This window comes from Phascolarctos cinereus, unplaced genomic scaffold, assembly GCF_003287225.1.
Source record: "Phascolarctos cinereus isolate Bilbo 61053 unplaced genomic scaffold, phaCin_HiC Scaffold_647;HRSCAF=1281, whole genome shotgun sequence".
NCBI classification, from domain to species: Eukaryota; Metazoa; Chordata; class Mammalia; order Diprotodontia; family Phascolarctidae; genus Phascolarctos; species Phascolarctos cinereus.
Window position 1 is genome coordinate 875 of NW_027556010.1, and position 22,660 is coordinate 23,534.

Consider the following 22,660-nt stretch of genomic DNA (forward strand, 5'->3'; position numbering starts at 1 on the left):
TACATCTAAAACCCTACCCTTCTTCATTGCCACTAGCACCCTACTGTAGTCTGGATTCTCATAGTCTCACTCTTAGATTGCTGCATCAACTTCTAAACTAGCCTTTTCTGATTCTAGACTTTCCTCCTTCCAACTCATTTGACATACACTCAAAATATTTCAATACTTAACAAGCATTTTGTAAACATTTATGATGTGCTGCAAACACCATTCTAAGTGACGGACATAGAAAGGAAAAGTGAAAATAATCTTACCCTCAAGGAGTTTACCTGATAACAGGAGATCCATATATACATAAAGTTACATACAAAATATATACAGAATTTATGGAAGGTAATCTAAGAGGGCAAGGCATTAGCCATTGGAGAGGCAGGAAAGGCCTCCAATGGAAGGAGGCTGAGCCCTGAAAAATGCAAGCATTATAAGAGGCAGAGGTGAGGAAGGATAGCACTTCAGGTGTGTGGAGGCTTCCCTCAACCCCCAGTGCATAGGTACAGAGGAAAAAATATTTATTTACAATTTCCATCTTAGTGATAAAGAAAGAAACATTTAGAGCTGTGCTGCTACCTTTTTTTTCCCCAAGTGACTTTAGGGCATAATTTTTTTTGAGTGACTCAAATCAGAAAAGATGAAAGTTTTTCCACCATGTACTTCACTAATGAGGAAACTCATATGCATGAAACAAGCATCCTTTTCAGCCTTTCTAATGCTAGTATCTTTTCTCCTTGACACTTGTCTGTTCAAAGATGATCCATAGTGAAATATCCTCGTGATCTCATAAATGTGAATACTCCTTCCACCATGGCAGATCTCAACCTATCAACGGCTTCTTAACCTGGGTAATCATTATCTATATACTCCATAGAAGATCTATCCAATGCACTGAAGGTGCTTTTCTAGATCTTTTAACACTCTGTGGGCTGAATTACAGCACTGAGATTATCCATCTGCCATCCCTGTCTTTTGCTACATGACTAACCCACCTCCTTAGACAATCATGCACTTCTGGATGATGGATTTTCTGCCACATTTTGTAGGTGAGTCATCAGTTTAGAGAATCTGAGTCACCTCAGACAGGAAGCACTTTGGAAATGGGCCCTCATCTGCATCCCAACACCTATCCCAGCCTTTGCTGGTTGACATGCTTAATCTGGAATTATCCTCCCATCACAGAATTTCAGAGCATAAAACCTCAGATACTATCTAGGCAGCTAGGTGGTGCAGTGGATAGAGTGGTGGACCTAGAGTCAGGAAGACCTGAGTTCACATCTTGCTATATATGTGATCACTCTCTGCCTCAATTTTCTTTTCTTTTTTTTTTTTTTTTTGGCTAGGCAATGGGGTTAAGTGACTTGCCCAGGGTCACACACCTAGTAAGTGTTATGTGTCTGAGGCCTGATTTGAACTTAGGTCCTTCTGAATCCAGGGCCAGTGCTCTATTCACTGTGCCACCTAGCTGCCCTCCTGCCTCAATTTTCTCATCTGCAAAATGGGAATAATAAATAGCACCTATCTCCCAGGTTTCTTTTGAGGATAAAACAAGATAATATTTGTAAAGACCCTTATATATTTCAAAGTGCCCTATAGATGCTATTTCCATCATTATCTAGCTCCACCTGGTCTTGAAAAGAGAATCTCTACCATGATACACTCATTGAGTGGTCATCTGGCCCTGGCTTGAAGGCCTCTGTTGAGTGAGAATCCACTGCCTTCCCAGGCAGCTTCTTCCACTTGGGACCGCGCTCACTGCTAGGAAGGAGCTCCCACACACTGAGCCTAAAGTTCACTTTCACTCATTGATTCTGGTCCTCTGAAAAAGGACCTATGAAAATAGCTATCCTTTGCCCCTTCCCAAGTCTTCTCTTCTCTAGGCTATATATATGCAGTTCTTTAAACCAATATAGAGTAGACTTAAGACCCCTCATCATTCTGGGGGCCCTCCTCTCAATTCCCTCCAGCTTATTCATGGTCTTCCTAAAATGTAAGGACCAGAACTAAGCATAATACTCCACGTGTGGTCTGTGCATGGCATAGCATTTATCTAGTGCATACTATGTCCAGGCACCGTGCTAAGGGCTTTACGATCACAATCTCACTTGATTCTCATGACAACTCTGGAAGGTAGGTACTATAACTATCCACATTTTACAGATGAGATAACTGAGGCAAATAGGTGAAGTGACTTGCCTAGGGTTATACAGCTGGTTAAGTGTTTGAGGCTAGATTTGCATTGAGGTCTTCCAGACTCCCAAGTTCTATCCACTGTGTCTTAAAACACTATATAAATGCTATCTGTGATGATGATAATAATAATAATAATAATACTGTTACTATTATAAGCTCTATGAGGGCATAATAAGCTCTATTACTTGCTCTATGACCACATCTTATCTAAACTTTGTATTTACTCCAGCGTTCACCATAATCCATATTATTATGTGAAAGATGCATTTTGTGTCCTGCATACAAATTAGTTTTAGATATTTTTTGCCTGAGGATCAGAGGGGTCAAGTGACTTGCCAATGGTCACACAGCTAATAAGTGTCAGAGGTACAACCAGGTCTTCCTGACTCTAAGCCTAGTCCTTGACCCAGTACAGCTTGCTACTGCTGTACTCCACACACAAGAGGCACTAGACAAGTTAAAAACCTGGGCGTCTCTCTCCTTCCCTTACTGTAGCCATGAAAGCCAGCCTGAGGCCTTTCACACTGAACTTCACCATCACCAGCCTCCACTATTCGGCAGATGTGGGACGTCAGGACTCACACAAGTTCAATATCACAGACGCCATTATGCAGCATCTGGTGAGACTGCGTACCTCCAGCCCTCCTGCCTATTTGCCCTCATGTCCTGACCATGACCCGACATACTCACCTTTTTTTTTTTTTACCAGCTTGGCCACTTGTTCAAAAACAGCAGCATTGGCTCCCTGTACTTTGGATGCAAGGTTCTTGAACTCAGGTGAGGCTGCCAAGGTGGGGACTTGCAGGTGACTTCCCTGGGAAGGTGCTCTGGGTTTGAGCCAGATTCCAAATATTTCTTCTCTACACATCGGCTCATAAATTCTGTTTCCTCTAGTTTCACAGTACCCAAGTCCAAAGGTATTCCTTCTCCTTTCTCTCATAGCCTTCCAGAGGACATATGTTTTGGGGTTTCTATCTAGAGCCAGTTCTATTCTTAACATTCATCCATCCATCCATCCATCCATCCATCCATCCATCCATCCATCCGTCCATCCATCCTTCCATTCACCAGCATTTATTTAGCACCAGCTGTGTTCTGGGCACAGTGGCAGGCACTGGGGATTAAAAAGCAAAACAACAACAAAAAACCCAAATAGTCCTTGTCCTCAAGGAGCTTACAATCTTTTGGGGGAAAGCAAAGGAGTCATTCCATTGTAATCTGAGCAGAACTTTGGCTATGCCTGAGTCCTTTCTTGGTTCTATTGCTGCTAATAGCATTGAAGTCAAAAGACCTGAGTTCAAATTTCAACTTTAATACATATTAACTATATGAACCTGGATGAGTAACATGACCTCCCTTTTCTGAATTTCTTCATCTGTAGAACAGAGAAGACAAATACTCACACCATCTTCTTTATAAAGTTACTCTAAGGGAGCACTTTGCATTGTCATTACAGAAATGAGAGTTATCTCATTTACTGTTTTCTCATTTTAAAATATTTGTAAAGGATTGTATGCCTTCCAGTATTTCCAGATTTATCAATAGTATTTCCTTTCCTAGATCTATGAAGAAAAAGGATCACAGACAGGTGTGAGTGCCCTCTGCACCTACCACCAGTTCCCCAGCAGCATTGTTCTGGATGCCAAGCAGGTTTTCCATGAGCTGAGCAACCAGAGTCATGGCCTCCAGAAATTGGGCCTCTGCTACCTGGACAAGGACAGTATTTACCTCAATGGTAAGCAGTCTCATGGTGGGAAGGCTTATCCCAGTCCCCGCCTTTTGTCTCTTCCCCTCCTCATCTGTTTTAATTGGACAATTAGCTTTTTCTTCTGACCACTGTGAACAAGGTTATAATCTCATCCAGAAATTCAGAGGACAAAAAGACAGACTTCTAGAGACCATACCTGTTCACCTAAGGAGCCATTTTCTCAGAGCTTTTTGACTTGCTCTCATTTGATGGCCACTGTAGAGAGCTTTCCTTGGTCCTGTTTTGTTCAATATTTTTATCAGTGGCTTGGAAAACAATGTAGATGGAAGCCAATTATAGATCCCGTGAGTTGAGGAGAGAAGAGGTAGTTGATACCTTTTCTGGGTGGACCACAACCCAGAAAGTTGAGATAATGCGACAAACTTAACAAGGTAAAATTTAATAGGAATAAATGTAAAATTCCACATAAGTATAGAATAGGGAAGATATGGTTATTTACTATAACAATTTCTGGGAAGGTATCCTGGGGGTCTTATTGAGGTACAAGCCAACAGTGTTGTGTGGCAACCAAAAGATCTCTGGCCCTGTGAGTCTATGCGGAAAGAATTCTAGCGTCTAGAAGGAATGAGGTGATTGTCCTGGTTTTTGTTGTTGTTTATTTACTATTTTATTTTTCACTTATTATAAGTAAAAATTATATTATATGTATTTATTATATGTAAAAAATGTTTTCTTACATTTGTTTCTTTTTAATTTTGAGTTTCAAATTCTCTCTCACTCTACTTCCGTCTCCTCTCATTGAGAAAGCAAGCAATTTGATATAGATTATACATGTGGAGTCATGCAAAACATATGTGACAGTCCTGTTGTCCTATAATCTGTCCAAACCACATTTGCAGCATTGTAATCAGTCCTGGAGCCATGTCCACTATTCAGCAGACATAAAGGGTGGGAGCTCAGTCAAGTTCAATAGCATGGGCAGTCATGCAGTACCTGGTGAGATGGTCTGACTTCAGGGGTCATTGACAAGCTAGGGTGATGAATAGAGAGGTACAACCTGGATGGAAAAGTCACTTGAAGCTATGCCCCAGGAAATTAATCAAAGAAAATTGAAATGTTTAGCACAGAGAACAGAGGATTGAAGGAACTGTCCATGGGCAGATGACACAGAATTCTTTGACTGGCCCCAAATCTAAGAAAGAATTGACTAGCCCTCAGAGCTGTCCCAAAGCAGAAGGATCTGCTTTTGGATTTAGGGAGTGAAGTGTCCATGTACCTGAAGGACTCTAGGCAGAGGCTGAATGGCCACTTGTTGGGGTTTCTATACAGGAAATTGGTTCATGTTGAAATTGGATTTGAGACCTTCCATGCCCCTTCCACATCTGAGATTCTAGGCAGGGAGTGCTGGCAGGTTTCTGACACCATCTTGGTTAGCCTTTACTCTTGTCTTAGTTCCCTCTGGCTGAGGAAACTCTCATCAGATGGCCTCAGTCATCTTAGTAAAAGACTGCATGGTACCATGGGAAACATGCTAGATATGGAGTCAGGGGATCTGGATTCAGATCCTGGCCCTTTCATTTCCTGCCTGTGTCACCTGTGTGACCACACGTTACTTTTTCTTAGTGGATAGGGCACTGGACTTGGAGTCAAGAAGATATTGTTCAAATCTTACCTTAGACACTTACTAGCTGGGTGACCTTAAGCAAATCCTCATAATGCTGATAATTATCTAATTAATGATAATGACAATAATAATAATAATAGCATTTCTGTAACATGGAATGTTATCTCATTTGATCCTTACAATAACCTGCAAGGTAAGGTGCTATTACTGTCCTAATTTTCCATATGAGAAAACTGAGGTTAAGCCCAGCTAGCAAGAGCCTACGGCAGGATTCAAACTTCCTGATTTCAAGCCCAGCACCTAATCCACTGTGCTGCCCTGAATAATAAGTCATTTAGCTTCTCTGAGCCTCAGTTTCCCCATCTGGAGAAGGAAGGGGTTACATCATATAGTCTCTGAAGTCCCTTCCAACTCTATATTTATGATCCTGAGCTTCCCATCAAGCCAGGAGAGTGGGAAGAGCAGCTAGTTTGACCATTTTTTCCCACTATAGGCCAGAGGAGAAAGAGTGCATTATTTCAGGCATTTAATGTCTCTTTATCTCATTCTCATTCCTCCCAAGCTGTAAGCTTCTTCCTATTCTCCCTACCTCATGCCAGAGTGGTAAAGCACTCTCCCAAGAGGCAGATCTGTGTCCAAGTGACCAAGTGCAGCAGAATGGATCCTGTTTAACTGGGCCATTCAGTCTGAGCATTCCTTTTTTTCTCTTCCACCATGTTGTGCTCACTCCCCTTTTGGTTTCCAGTTTAATAAATGTGGTCCACTCCTACCCAGTGTTGGTAAGTATGTTGACACTCTAATCTCATTTGAATCCTGGGCCATCTGGGAGCCCTGAACCTTATTCCCCTCTTGATACTTGGATTGGGCCCCAATATGATAGTGTGAAACTGGTCATGGCCTTTGCCCAAGCCCCTGACCCTGTAGCCCATTCAGATGTTATGAGAAAGGAATCCAAGAAGTAGATTTAGCAGCCTTTGGGAAGTAATGAGGCCTCTATCACCAGAGGCCTTCAAATGGAGGGTAAATGATGACTTGTCAGGGATATTGGAGTGTGGGTGTTCTTCAACTAGATGTGCTCCTTTTAGCTCTGATAGTATACAATCTGGTGATTCTGTGAAGAAAAGGCTCCAGTTAAGGGAAAGGGAGCTCAAAATCCTTCCAGTCCCTCTTGCCTTCTTGCCATGGCCTTGTGTTCCACCGTTTCCACTTCCTTTGTTAGAAATTGGGTGGAGATGACTTGTTAAGATGTCTTCACAATCAGTAAATTATTCAGCAAACATTTATTAAGCTCCATCTATGTATCAGCCACTGTACTAGGTACTGGGAGTATAGAGTCAAAAAATGAAGCAATTTTAGCTCTAAAGGGGTCTACATTCTATTGTGGGGGGATGACATGTGTCTGTATATATATGTATACATATATGCACATCCATACACACATATATGTATATGTAGAATAAATATTCAAATTAATTCAAGGTTGTTGGGAGGGTGAGAGCAATTGGGGGCAATCAGAAAAGGCTTCTCGTAGAAGATGGTGCTTGAGCTGTGTCTTGAAGGAAGAAAGAGATTCTCTGAGGATGAAGCGAGGAGGAGTGCATTCCAGGCATGGGACAAGGCCAGTGAAAAAGAATGGAGTTGAGGGATATAGTACCCTGTGTGAGAAGCAGAGAGGTCAGTTTGGCTAGATCATAGAGATTGTCAAGGAGAATATAGCATCTTGAGGCAGAATAAGGTAGGTCAGGGCCAGGTTACTAATGGTATAAAAATGGTTCTGGAGTCAGAAGATCTGGGTTCAAATCCTGCCTCTTACAGCCAGTGTTCTCATGAAAGACTCCCTCCACAAGAACCTGGGCAGGAACAAAGGCATTGGACCCCATGATTCAATCATTGGGTGAAGAAGCATATATTGAGTCACTCCCTCATGAAGGGCCCTGAGCTCATACATAGACCCCCACAACTGACCCAAACTCTCTACTTGGAAGTACTCAAGGTCTCTGTCAATCTATAATTATTTCCCTTTTTTTTTTCTCAGTTCCAGGTCCAGCCACAACAGTTGCATCTAAGCCTGCCCTGGGGCCCATATGTAACCCAAAAGCTTTAAGACAGAACCAATACATTGGATGACAGAGTTGGAATCCCAAAGTATAGGCTAGAATGTTGGTGTCAAATCTAATAAGGTGAAACCTAATAGGAATAATAAAACTTTATATCTGGACTCTAAAAACCAACTTCATGAGTTCAAGATGGAGGAGCTGTGCTAGACTTCTCTGAAAAAAAAATTGGGAATTTTAATGGACTACCAGCTCAACAAGGTTCAACAATGTTGTATGATAAATAAAAAAGTTAAGAAAAATCTTAGGCTGTGCTGAGAAAGATAACATATTCAACTATCTCCAGGTGGTTAAAGGGCTGTCACAGGGAAAAGAAAAGGGCCTGGACTTGTCCTGCTTGGTGTCCCAGAGGGCTGAACTAGTAACAATGAGTAAAGTTGCAAAGAAGCAAATTTATGCTTGACGTCAAGAAAACTTTCCTATTGAGTGGTGGTATACCAAACTGAGATGGTCTACTTCAGGAAGTAAAAGGTTACCCTTCCCTGAAGAACTTCAAATAAATAACTACTAGATCACCACTTGTTGGGGACATTGTAGAGGGGATTCTTGGTCAGTTATGGGTTGGACCAGGTCATCCCTGAGGTGCTGCATTCTGTCAATCCTTATTCTTGGTGTGTTGAATTTCTCTTCTAAGCCAGAAGACTGGGGAGAGCAGTCTGGTGACAAGCCAGGGCAACCTGAAGGTTTGTTCTGCTCTATGTTTAGATACAACAGAGTAGATCAAGGCTATGTCCTTTATTACATTTGTCATGTCAGGTGCCCAGGATAATTCTCTTGTCCCTTCCCTCAAAGAGGCCAAGAGATAGCAAGCTGAGCCACCAGGTCTTTATTCTCCATCTAGCCTCTCAAGTGTTCTGGTTCTCTTCCCATCTCCTTTGATATTTCCTTTCATTGTCTGTCCTTTGTTTTCCAAGTTATAATGAACGCAGTCTAACCCAAACCATGACAAGTAAGTGTCTTGTTATATAAATATCATTTGATTCTCAGGCCAGTTGTGATTCCTGAAATTTCTTCACTTGTGGGATTGATCCATATGACTGAGAAAAGTGAAATCATCATGGCTTTCTCTAAAATCTGTGCCCTTAAAACTCACTTGAGTGTTATTAGAAAGGACTCCCTAGATTAGAATCAGCTGCTTCGATATGCAATGAGTTTCTAATGAGTTTCTTATCACTTTAACTCTTCAGGAAGATGGTGGCTAGTCTTTTTTTGTCAGAGATATTAGGGAATTCCTGGTTTATATGCCCTCTGAGGAGGCTTCCAGTGCTGAAAATTACACGTGGAAAAGATCCCAGGTAGAGAAAAGGGACATTTGTTCCTTCTGACCTTTCATGACCAGAGACATTGCCTCACTCTCTGGGATTCCCATGTCCTCTATCCAAGGCTGCATGTTGATAACTCAATAAATTGTCTTAATAGGAATGTCCAGGGAATTGACATTTCACAAATGAACCTCAGTTGTAAAAGTGTGCCTGGAGCAGGAATTACTTGATCAGACCTTGAGACCTTAATTCTATTTCTGCTAAAGACATTACTAGCAGTGAAAGTAACCTTAGTCAGTGAAAGCCCCTCATATGGTCACTCAAGCAGTTATCAAAGGAGTTTGATCTCATTCACTTATTTATTTTGTCAAACATTATTAATCACTTCCTGCATATAGAACCCAGAGATGGTGCCCAGTCAATAATCATTTCTTAATCTCTTTCTATGTGTTAAGTGCTGGGAATAGGAAGAAAGGAAAAAAAGAGTGCCTGCCCTCAAGGAGTTTGCAATCTTAACTGTGTTCCCCTGTATGTTTACCTTTTAATAAGACTCTTTCTCTGCAGCTTCGGGGTCAGCCACTGGATCAACCTTCACTCCTTCACTGGGATCTACAGGGCCTGGAGCCTACGCGGGTAGGAATATGGTGACTGAAGTATTCTGGAAAGTGCTCACTGGGCTTTTCAAAGCTCTTGAAAGAAGGAAAAAGGAAACAGACTTTATCCATACAAATCCTTCTTACTCTAAAAGTAGAGGCAAGACAAGATAGGAGGTGTGACTTGTCCTCTGAGTTCTCCTGTCATACAGAACAGACAAGATTTAAACATTTGATAATTTACCAGAAAGATCCATGCAGGCACTTGGCATAAATCTTTGTATCCCACTCAAAAGATGAGGAAAATGAAAGCCCCCTCACAAAAGCCCCCCTTGTCTGACCAGCATTAGCAACAAAATCCTTTTTTGTTTTTTGGTGAGGCAATTGGGGTTAAATGACTTGCCTTGGATCACACAGCTATTGTCAAGTGTCTGGGGTTGGATTTGAACTCAGGTCCTCCTGACCTTAGGACCAGTGTTCTATCTACTACATCACCTAGCTGCCCCCAACAAAATCCTTTTACCTCAGTCCCTGACACCTCTTGTAATAATTCAACTTCATCTTATTCTCTGCTAGAATATGGGTCCCCACTTGGTAATCTCCCCTATTAGATTCTGAACTTCTTGAAAGCAGAGGGATCATAGGGCAGTGAGGTGGTGCAGTGGATAGAGCAGTCAGGAGGACTTGAGTTCAAATCTGGCCTCAGACCAAACACTTGACACTTACTGGCTGTGTGACCCTGGGCAAGTCACTTAACCCCAATTGCCTAAAAATTTTTAAAAAAAATTTAAAAAGCAGGAACCATATTTTGCCTTTTTTTGTATCTCCAGCACTTAGTACGGGTTCTTGTATATAGTAAGTGCTTAATAAATTTTTTTTATTGATCAATCTTGACCAAGCCAAGTAAAGCCCCTTTCCCATCCAATGGTCTTCTCTTCGTTCTGTAGTTTTACCAGTTGTGGTTTTACCAATGGTTTTCTTCCTAATTTATTCTCTGCTCCTGTGTCATCAACTTTTGCTCCAGTAACATCTTCCAGCCCACTACCATTCTTTACGAGCACAAGTACAAACTGTTAGCATCTCTGAATCCTTCCCTGGAGTGTCTTAATGGGCTTTGTCATGAGATATTTGTCCTTGGGGAAAAGCTGAATAAAGTGGGAAATCTTTCCTACCAGGGATATCAGTGGAACCAGGGTAATGAGTTTTCCTTCCAGAAAAGAATAGAACGGCCACTCGGTGTCCCTGGGCATGCTAGCAGACATGGCTCCTGCTCACACATAGATGTTTCTCTCCCTTTCTTTCTTCAGTTAGTGGCACTGCTAACCTGGAATCTTTCCTTCTAAACTTCACCATCACCAACTTACTCTATGCAGAAGACATGGGGAACCCAGGTTCTGACAAATTCAACTCTACAGAGAGGGACCTTCAGCTCCAGGTTAGTCTTCCTCACTGCCTGTCCCATCCCCCAACTGCACAGCCGCCTTCCCCATTCCTTGGTTGGGATTTGTCTTCTCTTACCCCCAGGATCACATGACTCTTTCCTTCCTTCGCCAGATCAGTCTCTTATTCAGAAAAAGTAGCATTGGCCCCTTCTACTCTGGGTGCAAGGTGACTTTTTTGAGGTAACCATTGAAATGTGTCCCCCATACCCTTGAGGATTAACCTCCAATGGAGCGTGGATAAAAAGGAAACTTGTTCATGTACTTGTTTTTCTAGTTTTCTCTAGTTTCAAATTCAAATCCCAAACAACTTTATCCCAGTCCCTCTCATCCATGAGTTCTCAGGAAAGACAATTTCATTCGTAAGTAATGATTTAGAACAAGCAGTCTAATGTCAAGAATGTTCTCTGGTTTCTCAGTACTCAGTAATGCTAACTCATCAACTATTCCAAGGTCACCATCAGCCTTTCCCAGGTCACCTCAGTTTAACTATCTCTAGACCCAGAATCCTCATCGGGTTTCTCAGCACCAATTTCGTGGGTATCCATGTCACCCTACACATTTTTTTACCTAGACCTATGAAGAAGAGATTTGCAGCTGGAGTGGATTCCCTGTGTACCCATCACATTGTCCCTGCCAACCCTGTCTTGGACAGAGAGAAGGTTTACTGGGAGCTGAGCAGGGAGACACATGGTATCACCAGGCTGGGTCCCTATGCCCTGGACAAGGACAGTCTTTACCTTGATGGTGAGCTATCTACCTGAACCAAAATCTTGGCTACTCTCCCTGCCAAGTCTTCTGCTATACCCTCAATATCATTGTCTCTTCACATTTTAAAGCATTATTCTTTTATCCAGGCCCTAACTCCACCCTTACCCAGAATCCTTTCTTCCAATTCCTCCTTTGTTCGGCTAACTATAAGAGATAGAACCTACCCACACCTGATTCCCTAGACTGCCCAATACTTGGTGCCCTTCTGAGTTGTCATCTATTGTAGCCACAGATATTTGTACTTCATCCTACTTTTTTGGTCACAAATCCAGCCTTTTCAGTAATTACTAGGTTGGAGATGTAGATGGCAGCAAGTAGAAGTATAGATAACATGAATTTAGCAAGGATAGCTATCTAAGAAGTAGGATGGAATCAGAAGCTTGAAAAAGTCTCAACACACTGAAATAATGGTTCAGTTCCAACAAGGTGAAATTTAATAAGAATCAATCTGTTCTGTAGGGGAAGGAAGTGATTGGAAGGAGAAGGATCTGGGTTCAAATCCTAGCTTTGCTATTCCTTTGGTTTGGCTGTTGACTAACTAACTAATCTATATGGGCCTCAGCTCTGTCTTCTGTAAAATAAATGTGTTGGCCAAGATGTGGTCTGTGCCAGCTCCAAATTTATGATTTTAGAATCCTAAGTTCTGTGTTTAGGACTTTAAAAAAAAATCTAAAAATAAGTATATAGATTTGGGGAGACAGGACTAGATAGCATTTTATTTGAAACTAATGAGAGCCATCCAAGTGATATGGCAGGCAAAAACAACACTCATATGTTAATATGTTAATGCATCATCCTCGGGCATGGGAATTCCCTCCCATGAGGCAAATTACAGCCTATCAAAAACTTGTCATCTTAGAGAGTTGCCTGAGCCTGAGATTAAGTGATTTTCCAGGATCACACAGTTCTTTCAGTGTAAGACATGGGTTCTGAGTTAGGATCTTCTTGGCTCTGAATTCCCAGTTCAAGCCACTTTCCCATGCTATCTCTGGTCATAAATGAGTAGTCTGCAAGAACAGAAGTTTAGGAGCCTGAAAGGAGGAAGGTGACAATCCCATTTTCCTCTGCCTTGACAAGCTGAAGCAAGTCCATTTTGAGAAGCCGCAGTCTGGAGAGACAATTGAAAACTATAGGGTAGAGGCAGATAGGCAATGCTGTAGATAGTGTCCTGATACTAGAGTCAGGAAAACCTGAGTTCAAATCCTGCCTCACAACTCACTGGCTGTGTGACCTGGGCAAGTCACTTAACCTCTCTGATCCTCAGTTTCCTCATCTGCAAAAGGAGGATAATAATAGTAACACCAATCCTCATAAATCTGTTGTGAGGATAAAATGAGATAACACGTCCAAAGTGTTTTGCAAGCCTTAAAGCACTGTATATCAAATACTAGTGGTGATGATGGTGACAGCTAGAAGGAACTGTTCGTGTTTAGCTTGGGGACATCACGATAGAATTCTTCAATTATCCAGAAGAGTGTAATAAGGAAGAAGGTTTGGATTCTGCTGGACCCCAGAAGGCAGAATTAGGAGCAATGAGTGATTCCTTAGGCCAGAGAAGGAAAAGTCTACATTTGCTCCCACAGGAAATCACTTAAAGCTACAAGCCTCTTTGGTCTCTCTTACCTTCCTGGCTGGGTCTCAGACAAGAGTTAGGCAGTGGACAGGAGAATTTTCTCTCTCTCCCCACAAAGATGCAAGTCCCGTGGTTGCCCAGGGGTGATAAACTAAGTCCTTATTTCAACTGAGCCTCCAAGCTGCTCTCTTCCTTTTTCTCTAGAATTAGGTACTGCCTCCCTTAACTGTCCATTCTTTGTTTTCTAGGTTATAATGAACACAGATTGGTCAAACCTACTGCCAGTAATTATTGTGCCATCCAATTCCACCATCAGCCATCTGTTGGTCCTAAGCCTTGTTCCCTTCCTGACCCCAGAGGTGGGCCCCAGTGTGACAAGCTCAACCACATGTGGCCTGTGCTAAGGGCTATGCCCCCTAAGCCGTTTCAGGTGTTGCCAGGAAGGGATCTCAAGCATGGAATGGGCTGCCTTGGGAGGTTGTAGTGCATTTCCTATCCCTCTTCAGAGGGAGGCTGGAAGTGCCCAAGGTCACAAGTAGTAAGTGGCAAATATGGCATTTGAACCCAGATCCCGTGTCCCTAAATCCAGCACTCTTTCTAACACATGCTGTAACCCTTCATGATCTAGAGCCAGAGCCTCAAGCCTCCAATGCTTCTTTCTGAGTTTGGGTGGTAAGGACTCTCCTAGCTGTCCCCACAAGCAGGTCAGAGGGATTGGTACAACACAACTGATTTTAAACTCTGTGGCAGAGAATGGGAGGAGTGAGAATGAACTCACATGATGGTTCCCTGGGGAGCCCTGATTTCAACTTGCCTGATTAATGGAGTCACCAAACCCTCAACGGGCACACTGAGGAGAGGTCCTGAAGCTCAGCCTAGCAGCAACTGCATGAGTACATTCTGTCAGCCACTCATTGAACAAGTAGTAGAGGCACTGCTCTCATCTGGGACTTCTCAATGGAGGTCTCTGGGCTGGTGTCTAATGAGCCCAACTTCACTGAGCTCTCTGCCTGAAGGCAGCTGTGGCCATGGTCCATCTCTAATGCATACCTCCTGTGTGGGAGAGGAGATTCCTGGTCAGAGGCAGGTTGGATTCACTGGCTTCTGAGGTCTCTTAAGCTCTTAGTCTATTATCCATGATTCCATGCTTCTATAATGGAACTGTTTTCTTGAGCTCCTAGACCAAACAACCAGCATGTCAGTGTGGACTGCAGGGACTGGAAGTTGCACAGATTGGGGATGCAGCTGCTTCTGCCTCCTGTAGACCAAACAGTCTGGGGAGAGGCTTGCTGTTTGAAAGAGGGAACAATCCTGAACCTTCCATAATCCCTATCCTAAAATATAGTTACCTCCCAAACAGAGAGGAGACCTTGAGGTATAGGGCTCGGTGTGTGTCACTGCAGATCACACATCACGAAGACCAGGGATAAGGGATAGAGAATAAATGTACTGTTTCATGGATAGAGGGAACTCCCAGATGAGGGAAGTGCCTCTACCAGTGCAAGTCAGCACATTCTCTGCAACTTACAGACTTAGAGAGTTACCTAGAGCAAGGAGAGGTTAAGTGATCTACCCAGAGTCACATAACCATTATGTGTCAGAGACAGGTCTTTAACTTGGCTCTTCCTGGCTCTGAGGCCAGTGATAAATAAAGTATACCTCTGTGAAGACCAGACAAGATTGAATTGCCTAACTCCTCCTTTACCAATTAGCCAGAGCAATCACTGTGGAAATTCGAAATAAGACACTTTTGAGTGTCCCCTTCAAAAGAATGGCCCAAGGCATCCCAGGCCTGCTGGGCTTTACCAACAGAATCAACCAATAAATCAACTACCAAGTACTTATTAAGCACCTTCTATGGCAGAGGTTCCCAAACTTATTGGACCTACCTCCCTTTAAAAAAATTACTTAATGCCCTCTGGAAATCTACTTTCTTTGACCTTTAGTGTTTTTTTTTAATGTGTGTCATTTCAAAAATATGAAATGTATTTTTAATGACATATCTTAATTTAATAATTTATTGTAAATTTGTGGGTTTTTTCCTGCATTGAAATTTTGATCATGCAATATTACATCATGTAACCCATATAGTACTGTATTGTAAACAAGTCATTAGGTGCATGTTAAACTTCCCAACAATGCTCTATTGGATTCACTTACCTATGAACACTTGCTGTTAAGACCTGTTGTGGACTTGACCACTGATTGGTTATAACTTGCATTTTGTGTGTTAATTTGAAAGGTAATGTAATCATTGACTTTAACCCTGTTACCAATAGATGAAACATGATGAATGGTTTTTCAGAATATTTTTATCTTTTTTCCTTATGCTTGCACTGCCCCCATTTTTATTCAATGCCCCCCAATTGCATTCAAGGCTACCACTGCCCCCCTGGATTGTTCCAGCACCCTCCAGGGGTGGTATTATCTACTTTGGGAACCTCTGCTTGGGATAGGCACTGTACTAGGTCCTGGGGATAAAAATATAGTGACTAAAACAACACCTGCTTGAAAAGAGTTTGCGTTGAATGGGGGAGCTTACAGCACAAGCAGCCCTACCTGTCAGTCCCTGTATCTTCCTCAGTCCCCATAGCTGAGGATTGAGAGTACCCACAAGGAGACTCAGCATCCAAGCCAAGAAGTTCTTCCCCATAGCTCATGTTGAAGACAGTGATAAGTGGCATTGCCAATGGTTTTCATTCACAATGATCTTTTCTCAGGTTCTGCAGTAACACACTCATCCCAGCAACATCTGTCTCCCTCACCATTTGCCAGCACCACAGGTAAAAACCATCAGCACCTATGGCTATTTCTGGGATAGTACTAAATGTGAGACTAGAAGATGGGAAGTACAAAGCAAGGTGGCATTTAGGATTGGGAGATGTCCCATCAAATGGCCATCACTGGGACTCAGAATGCTGCATTTCTTTCCCAGGAAGGAGTAAGACACTAGTAGCTGGGTGTTTTAGGTGTGCTGACCGATGTGCCCTAGTTTCAGGTATGACGACTTGTCTCCTTCTCTTTCTACAGCCCATGGCCACAGCCTGGAGGCATTCACCTCGAATTTCACCATCAATAACCTGATCTACACTGCAGAAATGGAGCACCCAGACTCCAGTGCATTCACTACCACTGACAGGATCCTACGGCATCTGGTGAGATGACCCCCCACCTGCCTCCTTTCCTGCCTGTGCCATTGCATTCTGCATACCTTTGATTCCAGCTACTGCCTTAGCCAGGAACTGATTCAGCTTCCCCTTCCTTTGCCAGCTTGGCCACTTATTCCAGAACAGCAGCATTGGCCCCTCCTATTCTGGATGCAAGCTGATGTTCCCGAGGTGAGAACCAGGAAAATTGACAGTTGAGCAATTGATTGAGAGTGAATCCTCCTGGCCTCCAGTATCAGAGATTTCCTAATGGGCTGTTTCTGAACCAGGGCTCAAAGGATACAAGCACAATAGCAGAACTCTCCACATACTGTCCTTCTACTATACCTTCTCCATGTTTAAATTCCCAAACTGCTTTATCTCCATTCATCTGGTCCATGGGTTCTCAGGAAAATAAATTTCCCTTGTAAGTCATAATTTAGGAAAAGGCCTATATATCAAGATAGTCCTTAGTGGGAAGTTTTGTTCTTCAACAGTCTCATCCCAGAAGGTAAGTAGTATCCATCAGACACCCTAGAAGGTCTCTGTTAATCCTATCATGTCATGTGGCAGGCAGCCCTCTCATTCACTTTCATTGTCCCTCTATCTGAGCACTCCTCTGGCTAATCTCTCAGCACCAGTCACTAGAGCTTCCAATATTTCCCTCCCCAGACCTATGAAAGATGGATTAGCAACCAGAGTGGTGCCTTGTGCACCTACCAGAAAGACCCTAACAGACCTGTCCTGGACAGAGAAAGGCTTTACGGGGACCTGAGGAACCAGACATATGGCATCTCCATGCTGGGCCCCTACTGCCTTGCTAAGGACAGTCTCTATCTCAATGGTAAGCAGCCTCACAGTGGCCACTGCATCGCCCCCCTTTCTCTTCTGCTATAATCTCAGTATTAGCCTCTTTTCCTGTCTTTCTTATTTTCATTCAATCCCTAACCTACTCAGAACCATTTCTTCTCTATCCCTTGTTGAGATACTTGCATAAGATTAACTCTCTCCATAGCACTTAACTGGGAAGTGGTTCCTAATGGGTCCTGGTTTGTTGTTACTTGTGGCAGCCTCACAGTCCTGGTCAATACTTTTTTTTTAAACATAAATTGGCATATTATCTTTGTTTTTTATCTTTTGTTTTTACATCATCTACATTTCTGATAAATCCTCTCACCTTCCAGAGAGCCATTTCTTACAACAAAGAATGGGAGGGGCAACAATTTAGCAAAACTAACCAAAATAATGAAAAGTTAGACATTATACATCGTGTTCCACATCCATAGCCTTCCACTTCTGTAAATAATGGGTGAAAGTGCCTTTGCCTATCTATTCTTTGGGTCATTACAATTTTGGCATTAAGCTTCAATTTTGTTATGTTCAGGAGCTCTAGCATTGACTTTGATGGAAGATTTTTTTTTTTCAGAGTCCAGACTTGTGTTTTTATTAGTAGAGAGGCTCCCAATGAGTAAACTCTTTCCAGTGCAGATGGGTCAACTCATGTGTAACCTAAAGTCTTATAGAATTGGCTGAGCATTCTGAGGTTGATACCCATAGTCATATAGCTAATGTATGTCAGAGTTCTGACTTGAGTTCAGGTCTTCCTGACTCCATGTCTGACCCACTACCCACTACACCATGCTGTCTTCATAGCCTGAGACATAGTGTCAAATGTCGAAATGAATGAATCTGGAAAGGATAGCTTGCTAATGTATTAGACAGACCAGTGTCCAACAAAACCTCAGTCCACACAAATGATTGATAAGGACTAGCAAGGTAAATTTATTAAAAATAAGCATAAAGTTCTTCAGTTAAGCTTAAGAAATCTAATCCCATAAATGCAAGATGGAGTAGACATGGCTAGACAAGTTTCATGCAAAGAAGACCTGGGGGTCTTAGTGGACTGCAAGCTCAATTGGAGGAAGTCCTAAAACCATGTGAGATGTTAGCTTCATGGAGATATATCATATCTAGAAGGAGGAATGTGATAGTTCTGCTGTCCCCTAATGTCCCTCATCTGATATATTGTGTCCAGTTCTAGGGCCACATTTTGGAGCACTGACAAGATGAAGCATGCCCAAAAGAGATGAATAAGATGAGGAGGGAACTTGATACCATGTAATAGGAAGATTGAGAAAACAGATTTTTCTAAGTATAAAGAAGAATTTCCTAAAAAGCAAATTATTATTATTATAATTTAATGTAGCCTTTAAATTGCAAAGTACTTTACAAGTGTTACCCATTTGATCCTCAAACAACTCTGGGAAGACGGGTGTTATTATTATCATCCTCATTTTATAGAGGAGGTAGCTGATGTTCCAGGGCCCTGGCCAGGGAGGGGAGGTTGAGAGAGAGAGAAAGGGCTCCACTCCAGGCTTTCCTTGTCCTGGTGTGCTGAATACTTATTAGAAGCCAAAAGACTGAGGAGGAAAGACTAGGGCCAAAGCAGGATGCCAATCAGAGTGTTTGCTCCCTGTGTGTTTCCAAAGACCAAGGCATAGCAAGAGTGTGTTCATTGGAGCACCTAGGCTCAAGCCCCCGAGGCTCACCCCGAATTCCCTCTGCCAACCCACCCCAAGCTGTAAGTTTCCTTTTTCGGTCCCCGGGACTGGCCCTCATGTCAAAGAGCTGGGGGAGCATAGGGAAATTCCCCTCTCTTCCCCTTCAAGCAGCACATGTTCCAGGTGCCAGGAGGCCTCAGATTGAGTCATCTGGACTCAGCTGTTCTCCCCACTTTCAGCTTCTCTGATGATCTCTCTTCCTTCTCTGGTTGGGTAGTGTACTCCTTCCCTTCATTATCCAATACTTTGTTTTCCATGTTATGATGAACACCTTCCAGTCAACCCTTCCCGTAAGTATTTAAGCATTCGGATTCCCTTTGAGTTCTCGATTATATTGGAATCTTGAGTCTGGTTCCCCTGGATAAAGGTCCCATTATGCCTCTCTGAAATAGTTGTGACTTGTACTATAGTACTTGACTCTGTGGCCCACTGAGGCACCACAAGAAAGGTATTCCTGCAGTGGAATGGCTACATGTAGAAGTAGTGAGTTCCTCATCACTTGGAGATCTTCAAATGGATGCTCTGTGACCACTTGTCAGGGATGTTCTGTGGCATAGGTGCCCTCTGAGGGTGCCTTCAACTCTAAGTCCAATGATTTTGGAAGGGAAAAGCCTAAGAGACCCAGAATCATCACCTCCTACTCCAGAATTCCTCTCCTTTAGGTTAGATAATGATTACTAGTGAAGCTGTCCAAATAGGGAGGTTGAGAAGACAAACAGGTTACAAATCTCTGGAAGAGGTATTGAGTGGGGTCTCACATTCATAGGTTGCATGAAGTACTGAATTCCCCTTCCTTCTCCCTACATATGCATAAAAGATTCCTGACAGTACACCTTATCTGATGATCATGTGACAGGATCCTATTTTAGGGCAGCCATCAGAGAAATTTGATTACATCCATTCAATCATCATTGAGTACACACTTTAGGCACCACTTAGGTGTAGGGCCCTGGACTCATACACATGTGGCCACAATCAACTTCACATTCACATTCATTGTGCTTTCCGTGTCCAACCATGGTTTCTAATGGCATTCCTTTCCAGCTCTAGGGTCAGGGACTGCATCCTCATCTGCAACCTCTCTGGAGCCCACAAAGCCTGGAGGCTCCTCAGGTAGGAATGGGGTGATTTCAGTGCCCTGGAGAGCTACCACGGGGCCATAACTAGTTGCTGGAAAGACCTGTAGTACCTAAAAGATGGGAAAGTCTCAGGTTTTAAAACGTCTTCTCTAAGAAATAGTCATTTGCCAGGGGAGGAAAGTCAGGATGTGTGGCTTGGGTGTGTCATCTTGTCCCATGTCCCAGTGACCGGACAAGATTTTGATTTTTTGGTGATTTAACAACCAGAAAAATCTCTGTGGGGGCCAGGAATGAGTTCACTTGTCCACCAGAAAGCTGAGGATAGTGAAGGACCAGGATATCCCATATAGGAAGCTTCCCCAGTAGAGTGTGTCATTCAGATCACTGTTCTCTCTTACTGTGACTGAAACTCCCCCCTCATAGCTCAATCCGTATCTAGAGAGTGTAACATTTCAAGCTAAGCTCATTGAGCCATTTCCCCCTTTGAAGTTCATAGCCCATTCCCCTTATAATGGCACCCAGACAGTGATGTTTCGATGCTTTTCCACCCCAATAACTTTTCAGCTCCTGCATCAACTGCATTTACCCCAGAAGCATCTCTCGTTCCTTCCCTCACCACAGGTACAAATGATCTGCATCTATTATTCATTCCAGGAAAGTCTAATTGGGAATGAAATTTGAAAATTGGAGATGAAGAAAAAGGGGAACTCAGGGCAGGGTGGAATGGGAGACGTACCCTCATGGGGACCCTGGTGACACCGGGATGTTGAGTGTTCCTTCCAGAAAGGGAGAGCTCAACAGCTGGGTGCCTCTGAGTGTGCTGATGCACCCAAACTTCAGACATGGAGGATTCTTTCTGTTCTCCACTGCAGCCACTGGCCACAGCCTGGAAGCTTTCACACTGAACTTCACCACCACCAACCTGCTCTACACAACAGATGTGGAAAACACTGGTTCCAGTAAATTCAGCACCACAGAGAAAATGCTGCAGCACCTGGTGAGACGCAATCTACCACACATACCCAAATCCTTTATTCTCTACCTGTAAGATTTTCTTCTGCATGTCTTAGACTATAGGCCTTGCTTAGAGACAGAAGCTTACTTCCCTTAGGAAGCATCTACATGGTTTGTTGGATAATAGCTAGTATTTATATAGCACCTTAAAGTTTTCACAGCATTGTACATAAGTCATTTCATTTGCTCCTCACAATAGCCCTAAGAGGTAAGTGCTATTATCACCTCTATTTTACAGATGAGGTAGTTGAGGCAGACAGATGTTAAATGACTTGCCCAGGGCCACCCAGCTAATAAGTTTCTGAGGCTGCATTTGAACTCAGGTCTTCCTGACTCCAGGTTCTAGCCTCTACCCACAGGAACACCTAGCTGCTTCAGTCTTAATAGAGTGTCCGACTTTGAGTCAGGTAGAACCAAGTTCAAATGCCACCTTAGATACTTAAAAGATGTGTGACCTTGGGCGGGTCACTTGCTTTCTCTCAGATAGCACCTACTTCATAGGGCTATTGCAGGGAACAAATGAGATAAAATGTGGAGTGCTTTTTAAACCTTAAAATGTTAGAGAAGTGTTCCCTCTAATTATTATTTCCCTCTCTTTCCTTTACCACCTCAAACTCCTGTTCAGGAATAGCAGCACTGGCTCCCTCTAGTCTGAATGCAGAGTGACATCTTTGAGGTGAGATCCCATAATCTGAGGGTTGTTTTGATGAGGGCATGCATTCTCAGTTCCCAGTCACACAGCTCAGGTTAAAGCTGAACAAACAGCAGAGGCAACCCCGCCCCATGCTTCTTCCATGTTCAGATTCCCCAAACTGCTTCATTTCTACCACTCTGGTTTGGATTCTTGGAACAGAGATTGCCCTTATAAGTCATGATTTAGAACAACTTCGCTGATGTCAGGCTCTCTTTAATGAAGATCTGTGATTGCTCAATGGTCCTACCCACATGGTAGATGTGGAAGCTCATCAGTCTTCCCAGGGTCACTTTCACCTTTTGCCGTAGTGACGCACACATCTCAATTTCATTGTCCCCATACCTGTGATACCCACTAGATGTCTCTGTAGCCGTCTCAGGGGTCTAGATCAACATTTTCTTTCTCAGCTGTAAGAAGCAACAGGAATGAATGCTGTGTGCCTCCACTGGAGAGAACCCAGTGTCCTCTTTCTGGACAGAGAGAGGGTTTATTGTGAGCTGAGCAAACTGAGAAATGGAATCACCAGACTTGGCCCCTACATCTTGGATAAGAACAGTCTCTACGTCAATGGTGAGCAGCCTGTCTCTCCCCAGTCCATCTTTGTATAATCCTAGTACTAACCTCTTTTCCTATTGTCCTCAATTTATTCAGTCCCTCGCCTCCCCTTGAACCTTTTCTTCTCATTCTTCCTTTGTTTAGCCAACTACATAAGAAAGACCCTATTCATACCTTTTTCCCTAAGGTCCCATTCCTTCTTGGTTGATATTACCTAGTGGCAGCTATGGAGCTTATCAGAAATATGATTTCCCTTCTCAGTTACTCCAAAGAATAAGATCTCTAATATGAATAGGTTTCTATTTTGTGGATTATTAGCTGCTCAACACTCCTACCCACGCAA

At 43.0% G+C, this 22,660-nt stretch overlaps 3 long non-coding RNA genes across 3 annotated transcripts; all 3 read left to right on the top strand.

Annotated features, from left to right (window-relative positions):
• Positions 1-628: 628 nt before the first annotated feature.
• Positions 629-13,620, top strand: LOC110204584 (uncharacterized). The gene is made up of 8 exons (XR_002323342.2): positions 629-839; positions 2,680-2,804; positions 2,894-2,961; positions 3,745-3,919; positions 9,457-9,525; positions 10,793-10,920; positions 11,499-11,671; positions 13,517-13,620. It is a non-coding gene; the product is annotated as an uncharacterized LOC110204584 (long non-coding RNA).
• A 2,381-nt stretch (positions 13,621-16,001) lies between these two features.
• LOC110204585 (uncharacterized) lies at positions 16,002-16,606 on the top strand. Its single transcript, XR_002323343.1, has 3 exons — positions 16,002-16,051; positions 16,299-16,423; positions 16,539-16,606. It is a non-coding gene; the product is annotated as an uncharacterized LOC110204585 (long non-coding RNA).
• A 3,440-nt stretch (positions 16,607-20,046) lies between these two features.
• LOC110204586 (uncharacterized) lies at positions 20,047-22,472 on the top strand. Its single transcript, XR_013487718.1, has 5 exons — positions 20,047-20,088; positions 20,619-20,675; positions 20,927-21,051; positions 21,694-21,744; positions 22,170-22,472. It is a non-coding gene; the product is annotated as an uncharacterized LOC110204586 (long non-coding RNA).
• The last annotated feature ends 188 nt before the right edge of the window (positions 22,473-22,660 follow it).